Consider the following 16,010-nt stretch of genomic DNA (forward strand, 5'->3'; position numbering starts at 1 on the left):
TTGGGACCATGAACAGTCTTTTGGAGACTCAGATCTCAGATGATAAGTGCTGCATGTGGTAGGGGTGAGGAGCTTGCTCAGATAGGCGGGTATCTTGCCCAGAAAGTATTTGAAGGCAAGACAGGAAAGATGAACTTTGCGCTTAGACTCAAGTGATGACCAATCTAGTTCTTTGAACATTTCACAGTGATGTGTGTTGTAGTTGCATTGGAGGACAAAGCGGCATATTGAATTGTAGAGGGTGTGAGGATCGGGCGTGGGTCGTCGCCCACGAGATAGCAGCATCAGCAGCAGACTCTGCTCCAGGCTTTGACACAAACATTGCTGCTGTTCTTCGTCAGCACCTGCTGTGCTGAACTCACTCAGCAATTAATTAGAGGGCTGGTTCTTGCAACAGCTTCTGCTGCTGTACTTCTCAGCTATTGGCTACTCTCCCTTTATATGCTCATCTATTGCTGCTGCAATTTAGCTGAGCATAGATATTATTTCCTTGTGACGACGTGCTGGTCACAAGCACTTTATATCGCCTGTCCTGCCTTGCCTTGCTGCTTCGCTGTCTTTATCTTAATGGAACCTTGGCTTTTTCTCTCAACGATCCTGTCTATCTCCAACCCACGACCATGGCTAGTGACCCCAATTATCCATACATTGAAGCTCTCATTGTCTTAAGAACTGTTCTGTCCCATCACAAACATTGGCTGGGGTCTCGGTACCAGTGGAAGGGAAATCCAACCTTCCTAATATCTACTCCACCTTTCAGGATGTTTTTGATAAAGTTCAGTCCGAGGAACTCCTGCCGCACCGGTCATTTTACTGTCCCATTGATCTTTTGCCCGGGTCGGTGCCTCCCAGGGGAGCTTCCTATTCACTTTCACCTCCGGAGACCCGCTCCATGAAAGGAGAACATTCGGGAGAACCTCCTGGATTCATCCGGAAATCTATTTCTCCTACGAGCGCAGGGGTTTTGTTAGTTAAAAAGAAAGATGGAATGCTATGACCACGTATCGACTACCGACGACTCAACAAAATTACGGTAAAAAAATGTTTAAAAAAAAAATCGATATCCGTTACCACTTATCTCCGAACTGTTGACAGGTTGCAAAAAGTCAAAGCCGTCATGGAATGGCCTCGTCCCATCAGCCTGAAGGCGGTCCAGTGTTTTCTGGGATTTGCTAATCATTACCACCGACTTATTCAGAACTTTTCTTCCATTCTGACACCCTTCACTGCCTTAACCAAAAAAGAAGCGGATCCTTCTAAATGGTCTGTGGAGGTGGTTAATGCATTTTATAAACTAAACACAGCCTTCGCCTCGGCCCCCGTTCTGGTACATCCAGATCCCGCTCTACCCTTCACTCTGGAAGTAGATGCATCAGATGTTGGGGCAGGAGCAGTGCTATCTCAACAAAAAAATCCTAAAGCCAGATTGTACCTGTGTGTATTTTTCTCCAAAAGATATACCCCAGCCGAACGGAACTATGAAGTGGGCAATCGGGAACTTTTGGCCATAACGATAGCTTCACAGGAATGGAGGCACTTTGTTGAGGGGATCCTGACCCGGCTACCCACGACCATGACTCTGCATTCCGGACACGATCTCATGGGCTTTGGTCGGTGTTTCTGTATCCCCACCTCGGCCTCGCGGTTCAGTCCAGTTTGTGGCGGGCAGAGGGTATCTAGTTTACTAAGGTGAGTTTTGGCCAGTTTCGAACCTGTGAAAATCTGTTCTGCTGATTTTTTCCCCCGACTTTTTGTGTGTGGTCCAATCAGTGCAAGGAAATTCACATGCAGATTGCACCCTCCTAAATACGAGCAAAATCTGCCTGTGGATTCTGGTTGCACGTTTCTGTGGATCCAGTGCCCAGGATCCAACAGAATCTGTTCCACGGATTATGCAGTCTGAAACTGAGCGCATTTATCTTGCCACTCCTACTTCCTGCCTGTTTTTCACACACTTTTTAGTGAGGGAAGGGAGAGGGTGTGTGGGACATAGTGGTTAGGGTGCAGAGATAGAGATAAATAAATTTGAGAGGTTTTTTTTGTTTAACGTTTTTTTTTATTATGAGTGGTGGCAGCCAGGGCAGTATGTGTCCTTTTGCGAGACTCAGGATGATATGTTTCTCTTTCAGGCAGTGAGGGCAGAACAGCAAGGGAAGTTGATGTACCAGTGTGCATGCCTCAGGAACCTGCTGCTCATCCTGTGTCAGAGGAACAAGTTGTGCTGGCAAGTAGCTCTGTGATAGACAAAGCAGATAGGACTGAGGATTTCGAGCCAATTGCTGGTTTGTTGGAGAGTGAGTTTCTGCCAGGCCACCTCTGTCAGCAGCTATTTTCTCGGTCACTGTGTAGGCTCAGGAGACCACACCTTAGCTGTAAGCTTGCTATGCTGTTTGTAATTATCTCCTGAGCAAGCTAGCCCTGTAAAAGACAGAAAGTTGCTTAGGTAGAGTACTTCCTGCTCCTGAACCTGAAAGAGCTGAAGGGTTCAAGTTGCCCAGAGGGATTTTCTTGGGACCTACAGGATTCAACACCCTACGAGAAAAGGAGCCACGAGGAAGCCACCTCCCAGAGGATGTGCCTGGGATAATGTTGGACTTGCCTCCAAAGATAATGTAAGGACTGAAACAAGCTTGATGTTGTACTTGTACTCTAAATGCCATGAAGCGGTTTCCCTTCTCTGCCTGAATAAACGACATTATTCTGAGAACTAAGTGGTGTGAGAGTTCCTTACTGACCCAACCACATGGTCACTCTCTTAGAGGCCCCCACTAGATGGTCAAAATAAAATAAACTAATATGATGCCATTAAGATAATGATGATGGTACTGGTTGTGGTAGATGTAGATGATGCGGTGGTGGTGGTGATGGAGGCAGATGAACAACAGCACACAACAAGCCAGTGATAGCAGGCATGCAGTGACACTGACAGACTCTGTGGCAACTGGCAAGTCAGTCTGAGGTCTGAGACTGTAACTAATTATGCAGCAACAAAACTTAGCTACATTTAGTTTTTCAGTCAGCCTCTCTGACCAGCTGTGTTAATTAATTATTCTTATAATTATTCTTATAATTACTTACTCAACTTATTCAGAGTCAGGCAGTCACTCAGCGCTACTAGATTAGTGGTTGTGGAGTGGGCAATGCATTGATTCACGCATGCTTAACACTCAAAAGAGTGCTGACTTACACTGTAGTGATATCAGGCTAATCATTATTGTGAGCAAAAGGTTAACAAAATAAAAGGAGTATGTCCTTGGGCCCTCCATTACACTTGTGTGTTACTGAGAGATGGAAGAGTAGCTGGTTAAGAAGTCAGACATAGATATATTAATAAACACAAGCCAAGTGCTGTACCACACACTTGCCTGTGCCACCACTGGCACTAGACCACACTGTCATGGGCACTGATACTGGAGACTGGCAGAGAGCTATTGTTGCATGTTCCTTTTAAAGTGCTATAGTACTGGTAGTGTTAGAGTGGCGGCACTGGTAGTGTTGTAATAATTCAATTTTTTTCGCAAATCTGGATCCGCCTCGAATCGGGGGATTCCTTTGATCTGCGGATTTCCGCGGATCCCTCTCCCAAAGAGAAATCCGCAATTGTAGATTTTTTTTCTTTCAGAGGCAAAGAATAATCAGTTCCTGGGTGATTTTTTTTGTGCTGGACTGAGGTCTCTGTGAACCTTCATTGCCCTTTTCTCTCTGCTTTTCCTCCGTTTCCAACACTGCTTCAACACAATCAATTTGCTTCTCCTTGCAATTTGCCACAGTCTCTTCATCATGGGGCAAAAAGTATTTTATTCTGTCTTTGAAGCAACAGTCTAACAGTGTAGCCTGAAGATATTCATCTTTCTGTTTGATACAACATTGGGGTCATTTATCAGGCATTCTAATAATGGTTCAAAAATGCCACTATATCATCATCATCATCATCATCATCATCATCGTCGTCACTATTATGCTGCATATGAATTCATGTTTTTTTCAAAGACGAAAATAACAGGGATGATCTGACTTCTTCGAAAAAAACAAAGCAAAAAAATCGCAACTTCTAGTGCATTATTTAATGTACAAAAGAGAAAAACACATGTAAAACGAGGTAGCACACTCATAAACAGCCTTGTAAAAATCGCGTTGCTCAGCAAATTACTCAAATGTAAGCTGTCCTATGGAGGGTACGCTCCACACGACCTTCACCATCTGCTCCGAAGGCGTAGTAACCTGCCAGGATCAGCTTCTGGCATCTGACATCAGTGAAAACAATAGAGAAGAGGCAGCAATCAATCCTAGGCATGCGTTACACTCGCAATCCGTAGCTTCATCCGGATTCGTAGCAAACAGCCCACATGGTTAGTGGCACAAGAAGTTACCTTTATTTTTAAAAGGAACGTACCACACATCAAACGACATTTCAGGCCCATACATGGCCTCTCATCAGGTAGGTGTGACACATAAGTAACCAACAGTGTCGTTTATAAACCTCTCCACCACAATCCTCAGATCTGCAGAAAGGGACGTCATTGGACCAGAAGTCACAACCGCGTCCAGTTGCTAAAATACCAACAGGACAACATACTGATGCCGGACGGCAAACTCAAGTACGCTTCTGAGAAGAGCGGAATAGGAAAAAAGTTATTATAAAAGATACACAATCCATATATTGTTTAGAGATATAGGGGCCTATTCACTAAATGTCGATGTTATCACTGCCAAATCGAACATTTTGGCTTGACCCTACCTCCTGGTCTGACATTTGCGTTATCACGGTATTCAGAAAGAATTACCGTGAGGCAGGAAAATGCTAATGCCGCTCAGGATAACAGTGACCTTATCTCAGCCTTTTACTAAGTTCTACCGCTGCGATCTTCCCACAGTCTGTAAGAACTGCACAGTGAGAGCTGCACCTCCCTGCACAGCTCTTACAGGCGATCGCACTGTTTTTATTTACATTTTAGTAACAGAGTATTGTAGCAGAGGTCTCCGGAGCAGAACCGCATTAATTTCAGGTCCAGGGACCCCCTGCTTCCCGAGTTACAGGTCCTGCTATGGGGTGCCAGTATCTCCTGTGCATTTAAATGTCAGGGTCATGTGACGCGGGAAATTAAAACTATACAGCTAATTGGATTGGGGGTGTACCATTTGACACTCAAATGTGATGTAACAGGCCTTATATAAGGCCTGTTCTGTCTCATTTGAAGCCAAGAAGATGACAGGGCAACATCTCCACCCCTTTTGGATTACAAAAAAAAGAAGACAGAAGAAAAGAATGAAGGAAAGAAAACAAAGAAAGAAGAAAAGAACATATTGGAGACGTCTATTCAATCAACATATGATCATGGACTGCTTCGCATCGGCTGTTTGAGGAGCATTGCATCGTGGGTCAACAGATGGTGCTCGAGTTGGACGGGGGTGAAGACAGCAAATGTAAGAAACACATTGATTGTATGTTATTTAATTGTGTATTTGTTTAGGTTGCCCATTATCTATGCCCCTTTCTGGGTATAGATAATCACAGTGACAAGCAATGCTTTTTCTGGCAAATATTTGTTTTTATTTCAATGTAATGTACGGTATTGTATTTGTTTAATGTTTTTTTTTTTTTGTAAGTTGCCCATTCATTGGCAGTATGGCAATCCATGCCCTTATTGTGGACATGGTTTACCAGTCATAATCAATGGTTTTATTGTGAAATGCTTGTTTTTATTTAAATGTCATATGTTTTATTTTGTGGCTGTGTTTTTTTAGCTTGGGTGGAGGGTGTGGGCGGTGAGGTTAGTTGCCCTGAGAGGGTGGTTAGGTCTTCCGGGTGGGTAGCGGGGGAGGGAGCTTAACCCCTTAATTACTATAGCGGTTACTAACTGCTAAGGTGATAAAGGGGTTAGTAGCCAGTAGTTTGTTAATTTATATGAGCCTGTAATAGGACCTTAACCCCTGTCAAAAAGGGCTTCAATAGAGAGCCTGCATTGGTCTGAGGAATACAGCTGGGAGCTTGTTAATTGCAGCTAGAGACAATTAACCAGTCTCCACCTGGCTAATCAGACAGGTAGAAAGGCCTCCTGCTTGAACTGTAGGAGAAGACTCTTGAGCACAGTTACAACTGTGTTGCCAGAAGAGACTCACACAAATTGATCTTTTGAGCACAGAAGGTTTGTGTTGACAACAAGAACCAGGAACCAGACCTGTATTCCAGGGCACAGCAGACCCTGGAACCCGCCAGAGGCTGGACACTCAACGGACACCAACCGAGACTCATAGTCTGCCACAAAGGCCCCCTGCTTGCAGCCATGGTTTAATTTCCACAAATCTGTTTGCCTTGTTACACTTCTGCACATATCACTTATAGAGCCCTTTATAAAAAAGTATAAGTCAAGGCACAACATTTCTAAAGGAATACTTTTAAGGTTCAATATTTTATTCATACCCTTAGGGAAGATGCAATCTAATTCAAAGATCCATTGTGATTCCTTTCTTAAAAGTAATATTTTCTCTGTCACCACCCTGTTTAACTGGCAATACCCCATCTATAATTTGGAACTTCAATTGACTAACCCCATATCTCTTAGCCATAAAGTGTCTAGCCACCGGGCATCACTAGCATCACTTTCAGGGGTCAACAAAGCTTGTCTAATATTATATTTATGTTCAGTTGTTCGTCAAGGAGGAAAATAACAGGGATGAACTGGCTTATCTGAAAAAGCATAGCAAACAAAGCGCAACATCTAGAGCATTATTTAATGCACAAAACTTAAAACCACATGTAAAACAAGGCAACATACTCACCAACAGGCATGTAAAAACACTGAGTAAATTACTAAAATGTAAGCTGTCCTCTGGAAGGGACAGGAGGGTGCACTCCACCCGACCGTCACCGTCTGCTCTTAAGGCTTTGCAACCTGGATCAGCATATGGCGTCAGTAGCAATCGGACCTCCAGGTGAATCATGAACATCCCAGTTAGCCTGGATGTCTCTATGCTATGCTCCTCTCTCACAGAAACACAGCAAAGGAAAATTCTGCTGTCCGTGCAGGAGGCGGTACCTTTCACAGATTGGGTGTAGAGGACTGATCAAATATAAACATGATCTGCTCACAACAGCAGTAGCTTCCACAAAAGGCCTCAACAGCCTACAAACTGTCTCATCTGATGCCACTTTCTAGGCTGCAGAAAGGCCTCATCCATCTGCCTGAGATTCTCCATGACCTAATCATCGCTGCACCATCTGCTGCTCACGAAGACACTCAAGCATATATAAGATGGAATTCCAGGGTGTAGGCCCCTCCATCCTTAGCTGGTAATGAGGCAGACTGTTTTGCTCCTGCAGTCTAGATTGGACATTGCAGGCTGTGTATGATCAGCTAAAGTGATAACGTATTTTTCTGGAAACTGACTAAATGCTCTGCACATTCCTACACTGAGTTAGGAAACGAATGACTATTACATTGAGTCGGTTTGCAAAACAATGAATGTGTGTCATGTTCCAGAATATATAGAATGAATGGGTGCTCCAATAGTCCCGGAAACAAAGTCAATATTAATCCATAATACATATCACGAAGAAAAAATGTCTTCTAGTAGGAGTGGGTGTGCTACTAGGTGAGAAATAAATCAGCTTGCCTGCTTTATATCTTCTGAAGGTAACGGTGAAATGAAGATGAACCCCCTTCACTGTACCTCATTGGAGACAACAATATAATAAAGTCCTGAGAATAACTCACCAAAGTATGTAGCCAGTATTGTATCAATCAGTAGATCTTCTTTATATCTTACCCACTCCTTGAGCCAATGGAATTTTCTTCGTGGCGTGTCCAGCTGCCAATGGGAATCAACATGGTAGGAAAAATGTGCAAAAATGCATGCAGCACACACTGCCCAAAAAAGGGACACAGGTGATAAAATAAAGAATTTATTGCCCAATCAAAATGACAAAAAGGAGGTGTGGACCCACCTCCTTTTTTGTCATTTTGATTGGGCAATAAATTCTTTATTTTATCACCTGTGTCCCTTTTTTGGGCAGTGTGCTGCTGCGTGCATTTTTGCACATTTTTCTTACCATGTGTGTCATGTTGCCTTGCTTTAGTTGCAAGGGAATAAGAGACACCCACTTAGCCTCCATGTCTATGGAAAGTCTTGCTGCTGCAGACGCTGACTGCCTTTTCTCCCCACTGATTTTGTTATTTAACATTTCTAAAACACACCCAATGGGCAGTAACAGTCAGGTAGTCACCGCCTCCATGTCCACTACTCCACATGTCAGTAGTGAGGTGTACTCTACTTCCATCCGACTGTGCAAGGGCCTCAACTACTGATGGAACAACTTTGCTGTACTGTTACAGTAGGTAAGCGCCTTGTTAGAGAAATATGGTCTGCTTGGGATGGTTTAACATGGCTCTGCACATTGCATTTTATTAACCTGTGAGATTCAACAAATTTGAATAGGAACAAGTCTATATGAAGCACTTTAGCTAAATTGCCATTAGAGCTCTGTCATGGGTGCGTTTCCCAACGCTTCATGAACTGTGGGCTGCTGCTGCACTGTGATAATGCATATCAGGCTGCTTGTACTATCTGCAGTACTGACAGTGACCTATTGTCTCCATCCCCACCTGTGACATTACACTGTGCTGTCTGACTGCAACCCCCATTTTTCTTACCCTGACTATCTAAGGTTGACTGCCACTTTGTATGGTAGTGGCGGGTTAGGTGGTCTCTTAATGCTGAGAGGCCAAGATGGGTACCCTGTCTCCACATTACATAACTGTTCGACATAAGCTACATGTGACCACTAAAACTGGTGTTACTATTATACATGGTGTTATTATTTGTTAACGTCACTTGTTATATATGTTAGTGCTAGTGTTAGTGCTACTCTTGGCTTGCTGCTAGCTAGCCTAGTTCAGACAGACTCCGATGTTCTGCTGCTGTATACTACCCCTACTTCTCTGCCTGGCACTGGCAGGTGGCAGCCGCACACACAGCTCCTTCCATTCCCACCCACACCCCTCCCAAGTTCCCAGTCAGCTACCCATAGCCAGCCACCAGAGCACCAGCCACGATAGTAGTTGGTATCAAATACACTTTATAATTATACTACTAGAGGTTTGCCTGGTGGGTGCAGATGTTGTTTCTGTGGAACTGGCAGCAGTACATTACCCAACTAGCAACTTTAGTAATAATGGAAAGGCAGAAGTGACTGGCATCAGTGACCTGGGCTGGGTCCAGAGAATGAGAGAAACTAAATATGTGTAAGTTTAACTCTCCTTGAAATTAATTGACAGTATTGTTATTAATATTATAATATTATTACATATTAATATATTGCTATACAATGTATATAATAGACACAGACACAGTACAGGAGACGTGCCCAGACCACTGAGGCCGGGCACCAGCCCAGGGAGTGCACTGGACACACAGACAGTGGTCAGTGCAGTCAGTCACAGGTCAATGGTTAAGCTACAAGTTGTATTAAGTAAATCATGTATAAATGTTGGAACTATAGTACTATAGCAGTACCTCGACAAACCCAGCCTGCGACACAATAGCTTAAACTTGAGGCAGCACTACTACTATGTGTATGTATATATATATATTCTATAGCTAATGAAAATATTACTGTATGTTCATTTGCATGTCTTAGACAGGTCTGCAACCCTGTCTTTCACCATTATCGCCCAGCACACAGCACTTCCACTGCAGAAAGGGATTCTGGGAAATGACATGCAAATGAGCACACAGTGCCACCTTTTGTCTCAAGCTCATATTACACGAGCAACCGTTAAGCCAATGCATGCCGCTTTAAACACAGCTTTTAAGCATAGGCTGGCATGAGATGCAAAGCCAGTAAACCCACTCACAGACATGTATCATCAGTGTGAGGTTGGTTGTGCTGGCTATGCTAGTTTGAGACTAGGAGTAGGTATTCACCACACTTATTAAGGTTATGGTGGGTAAAAAAAGTGACAAAAACCCTCCACAGTTCTTTACTGTGGAGGGTTTTTGTCACTTTTTTTACCCACCATAACCTTAATAAGTGTGGTATATTCTATAGGAAAGAGTGCAAGAAACGCTTCTATGGTGTAATAAAGTTTTTTTAGGTTAAGGTTTAAAAAGTAATTAAAAGTGCACACTTCTTTATTATCTCAAAACATTTCCCACAAGGTTTCATACATCCAACTGTATTTGAAAAAATGTGTACAATACAAACACACCAGAGAGGGATCATTTACAAAAATATATGTTGTTCTGAATTCTATAGATAAGAATGAAACACACTCATATATTACTATGTGGGAGAAAGATATAGGAAAATACATTTCTAGGGAGGATTGGTCGGAGATATGGGAGGCTGCAGCGAGTTCATCTGTCGGTACTATAATTAAGGGAAACAGATATAAGATTATGATGAGGTGGTATTTAACACGAGATAGATTAGCACAGTGCTGCACAATCTTTCCGGCTCGCGCCATCCCTTCTTCTTCCCTCCCTGCTCGCACTCCCCCTCCCTTACCTACTCTCCGGCTCCTGGCGTCAAATGACGTCGCTGGGTCACGTGACGTCACGTTGCCATGCCAACGTGATGTTACATGACGACGCGTTGCCATCTTGACGCGTTGCCGAAGAGAAGGTAAGTTAGTTGCAGTGGCCTCACGCGATCCCCCGGCATTAAGTTAAATGCCATGGGGGAAGAGCGCAGGGCCACTGCAACCGCCCACGCTGCCCCTGAATAATTTTGCGCCCCCCAGTTTGCGCACCGCTGGATTAGCACATATAAACAAAGGAGCAAGTGCTCTGTGTTGGAGAAATTGTGGGTGTAGAGGTACATTAACACACATTCCCAGCTAGCTCAAACTCCTACACCAACCACATCATGAATACATCATGAATATATTTATGTCAAAAAGAGTGCTACTGAGCGTGGCAAATGTATACAACAAAAGACAGGGGTGTCCAATGCTAAATCCAATTGACAAAACATATATGGTAATAAGTATAAAGTTAAATACTCCAATAATAATATTTTCTTGGTTATTTAGTTAGATCCTTTGGCATAAGCCTGCATACCACGCCAAGATATAACCAAACTTTGCAGGTCCTAACACTACACTGTGAACCCTTCCTTTTACCTCTGTATGAGGGGAAAGAACCATAGTAGATCCTGTTCTTGCAGCAAAATGAAAAAACCTCCCAAGTTAAAAAGGTGAGAAGGAGGGAGCTCTGGGGGGAGGTGCCACCTACCTCCATACAACTGTTGCCAGGTATTTAACACCAGATAGATTAGCACAGCGCTGCACAATCTTTCCTGCTCACGCCCCCCCCTCCTGCTTCCCTCCCTGCTCGCGCCCCCCTCTCTTACCTCCTCTCCGGCTCCCGGCGTCAAATGACGTCGCGGGGTCACGTGACGTCACGTTGCCATGCCACCACTGGATTAGGGGAGCCAGACAAGTGCCATGAAATAAAGAAAAATAACATAGTGCAAATTTGACAAATAAAGGTGATAATGTTAATTGATCTGTAGGTATTCTACTCACAAGTGGAGCAGAATAATAGGCAAGATCCAACACAGTGGTAAGTTCTTCCGGTGGTAGTGAACAGGAACCTTCAGGAGCTCAAACAGAAGAAAAGAACCAATAGTGCAGACTATAAACAAAATTTATCGGCACAGAAATAAAGTGCAGGCTTACATCATGTCAGCATCAATCGGGCATTAAGACTAACAGGGCATCTCAGTCTGTAGTGGTCGCGACCTCACTGCAGCTTCTCCCTGCGTCCGCGGCCTCGATCGACGTCAATTTCCCTTTTCCTGGGTTAGACGTCCACGCTGACACGCACGCTGCTTCCACCGGAAGAACTTACCACTGTGTTGGATCTTGCCTATTATTCTGCTCCACTTGTGAGTAGAATACCCACAGATCACTTAACATTATCACCTTTATTTGTCAAATTTGCACTATGTTATTTTTCTTTATTTCATGGCACTTGTCTGGCTCCCCTACTGTTTGAGAAAATTGTCTGTCAAGCTTAGGAAACAAGCTTTCAAGGGTAGTAGCAAGATTTTTGTTTTTATTCACTGTGTTTTTCACCTTTTATATTAGATTTTGTATTCACATTTATATTCACTCAATTTATTCACCTCACAAGATAAGTGTTTGAGTGCCATCCAGTGTTTTGTTTCTACACCGCTGGATTAGCACATATATACAAAGGAGCAAGTGCTCTGTGTTGGAGAAATTGTGGGTGTAGAGGTACATTGTATCATATTTTCTGCATGTGTCCAAAGGCTGATTCTTTCTGGAGGAAAATTAAGAGAAAGATTAATAGAACAGGTGGATGTGCCAGTAGACCCTGTGGTAATGATTTTGGGAAAATCAGTACCAAATGTATCATATGCCACGAACAAATTAATTGCGCATCTTCTAACAGCAGCAAGGTGTACAATAGCTCTTCAATGGAAAAAGATAAATGTTCCATCTTATCAGATCTTTCAAGAAAAAGTTAGACATGTTCTAGAAATGGAAAAACGCACTGCATTTCTGAACAAGTCAACGGAGAAATTAAAAATACATTGGAGTCCCTGGATAACAGCCTTTCCAGAAGACATTACAGAGTTACAGGATTTACAAATGTAAACAAATTCAGGTAGAAAAAGTGTCAAGATTTTTGATACTGTTCTCTCTTGCTGTCCTCCTCCCCCTCCCACATATTTTGTTATTAATATGGTTAATTATTATTTTGAATATTAATTATATAATTTTTGTATTGTATTATTGTTGTTTTAATTTTGTTGGTTATATTGTTCTTCTACCAACCTTTAACCATTTAATTTTATGAAAACTTTGATATGTTGTCATACTGTATATTATTTGTTGTGTATGGAAAAATCAGAGTCCTTAAAAATTGCTTGTAGGTTACAAACCAAAGTCTAACTAAAGTCTGAAAAAATATTAGGACTACTACCACTAATGCCTCTTGCCTCCCCCCCTTACTCCCCCATATATTGTTTATTGCTATAATTGTTAAATATTATTTCTGTTGTTATTATTTCTGTAATGTAATACATTGTCAATTTTATTATGTTGGTTGCTTTTTTGTTACCAACCCATCCCTTCTTCTTTATTCGGTAGCCACCCCCCACCCTGATTATAACTGAAAAAAAAACAAATTTAAACTATTTGAAACACACAAAAAAAGTGCACACTTACAATTGCAGTGGCTGTTCATGTGAACAAGGTATGCAGGTACTGTAACCTGTTGTTCCAGGGTAAGTCAGAGTAAGGCTCGTCTGCAGGGTGAGTTTTCTCCTTCCGCAGGGGGTGTTCTCTGGCGTGCCAGCGTCGGTTGATGACCTACGTCCGGTATCCGGAGTCGGTGGATGATGATGTCACCTCAACCCTGCTATCGGCCAGCGCAGGTCTGCACAGTTCTGTCAAGTCTTTGCCAGGCCTGCCTGCTTCCTCACACTTGCTCTATGCATTTCGTGGGTGATCTTCCCACTTCCTCAGGAGTCTTGGGTGTGGACGGGAACTCCCATGCCAAATCTCATTTAAATAGTGTAGCCCATGTACCCCCCCCTAAGTGAGATTGGGGGTATACTGTAAGGATGCTACTGGTGCTGCCTTTACCTGTTGGCTCACAGGGGCCTAAGCCTCCACCACGGGGAGCCCGGGGTGATATAATACAATCCTCTGGGTTCAGCGCCTCCACCTATGAGGGATCCCAGCGTAGTGGGAGGAGCCCCTCACAGGACCCAATGACAATAATCACACACTGGGTATAAAACAACAATAACCTTTACTGGCACAGGAATAACTCTTAACGCCCTAATGGTCACTAATAGGTACAACTACCCACCAAGCATGGCACGGCCGTAATCCACCACCGTGTTCCCCCACACCGAGTCCACGGAGAGTCCCACACCCAACCCCAATGTGTGAGGCAGCGCTGCCCACTATGTGAGGTGTACTGCCTGTTGCCTTAGCAACCTCCCTTTCCCCACCCTTAGGGCTTTGGATCTTTCCTCTCCACCCTGTCACCTTTGTTCAGTCCTAGCCTGTTTCCCTTCAGACGCTGTCTGCAGTTTAATCCTTTTAGATTGTGTTGCCTTCTGCCTTGTTTCTCCCTACTGCTCCCTGAGATAGCATTGCTTCTTACCTATTTCTTATTTTTATACATCCCCATCAATTCTATTCATGTTCCCACAATAAAACATCAGGAATTCAAAGAAGACTCCATTTTGTATGAAATAAGGAATCGAGTTATCTGACTGTCTTATTAAGTCACGGTAAGCCTGGGACAGAACAACAACTTTGCCATTTGTTTTCCATCAGTCATCAATAGCCCTGTTGAAAGAATTGGACTGATTTTATTTTGATGAATTTAGTTCATATTTTTTGCTTTGATTTTTTTAGCCTGAAAACAAAACCAGGAGAGATTACTGTCCCATTAAACTCCCCACCTTCTATTGGGTCAAAATTCCAGTTCCCTCATTATATAGAAGGAATGTTGTTCTACTTATTAATTTATACCATGTGTAATACTAACCATACTAATCTGTAATTAAACAAATTTATTTCCAGTGCTACGATTTTAACCCCTGCATTTGGCGGAAGTACCGCTGAGTTTGTGCTATCTAGCCGTTCTCACATTGCCTCAGTGAGATCGGGACTCTGTTCCTGTTTTGGACTAAACCGCATATCAGTGCGGAAGAGACTATCATTCCTTGGCGCCGTGACGTCATCCGACGGCGACTACCACCTTTGGCGCTGTGACGTCAACCGACGACGACGCGATCCTGCAACGTGCGCCTGCATTTGCCGGCTTCCTGGAGGAGAGTTCTCCCCTGACGACCGATATTACCGGACAGACGAGGTTGCAGCAGTTCCCTCCACCAGAGACGTGCAGCTGTTTCTACGAATTGTTCCAACGGAGATCGCCAGCGTCCCCTGATACCTCTTCAGTGTGGTAACCAGTTGTGCTATATGCACTCAATGCGATTGTTCTCTTCACCTGATGTACGCTGAATACTTACCTTTTACGCCAAATAATATAATTTGATATACTTCACTATGCGGTTTTGCGCTGTTTTTGTTTCCTGTCTGTTCTAGTGTCTGTTGGAGTGTTGAGCCACCCTGACCCATTACAGCTGCAGCCGCTTCACTTTAAACACGGTTATTGTATGTACCTACCCTCCAGGGTTGAGGTTATTATTTCAAATTCACTTGTTAGTAGTAGATTATTGTTCCAACAATTAGCTGCGCACTTTTTTCTTTTCTATGCAAGAGCATAACTGGGCCACTAGGTGGCCACACTTCTTGAAATTATTTACTGTAGCAAAGGTGAATAGTTTTGAGTGTTAGGCTGCGCTTACAGTGCCGGCGACATCAGGCTGCGGTTGCTGGAAAAATCAAATTGAGATGACTTCCAGGGACCGAGTCGCTCCATCGCGTCGCGCTTACTATAAGCGCACGCAACGGCGGCAATGCATTTGTTTTGATGCGACGGCGCGTTGCTGTCGCCGGCACTATAAGCGCAGCCTAAGGCTTTGTCCATAGTGCAGGATACGGCGCGAGTTACATAGCTTCTGCCGAAACAAACTCTGGTATACCAATGCATATGCTGTGAACTGAAAAACTGCCCAACAAATAATGATAAATCAGAAACATGCCTGTCACACACGCATGAACACGCATGCACACGCGCACACGCACACGCACACGCACACACACATACACACACACACACACACACACACACACACACTCTTACTGTCCATTCAGAAGCAGACAGATTACATCTAATTAAATGGAGATGGGCACATTTTCTGCCTAAATCTGTATCTGATGCTTATTGGCAAATTCCTTTGAGCTGCGGATTGCTCTTAAAAAGGAAGATTAGTTTTTTTTTCCTATTACTGAAAATCTGACCAATGGATTTGGAATCCAAACCGGCAAACTGAATCCAAATCAGTCAAATGGAACTATAATAGGGGGAGGAGTATATATCTATAGGGTAGA

At 43.4% G+C, this 16,010-nt stretch overlaps 1 long non-coding RNA gene across 1 annotated transcript in view; it reads right to left on the reverse strand.

Annotated features, from left to right (window-relative positions):
* LOC142487821 (uncharacterized) overlaps positions 1-14,739 on the reverse strand; it is a 46,351-nt gene extending 31,612 nt beyond the window's left edge. Inside the window, exon 1 of the long non-coding RNA XR_012799321.1 lies at positions 13,200-14,739. This is a non-coding gene — a long non-coding RNA (uncharacterized LOC142487821). The remainder of the gene's footprint in view (positions 1-13,199) is intronic.
* Between the last annotated feature and the right edge of the window lie 1,271 nt (positions 14,740-16,010).

The sequence above is a fragment of the Ascaphus truei genome, chromosome 2 (genome assembly GCF_040206685.1).
Source record: "Ascaphus truei isolate aAscTru1 chromosome 2, aAscTru1.hap1, whole genome shotgun sequence".
Classification (NCBI taxonomy): Eukaryota; Metazoa; Chordata; class Amphibia; order Anura; family Ascaphidae; genus Ascaphus; species Ascaphus truei.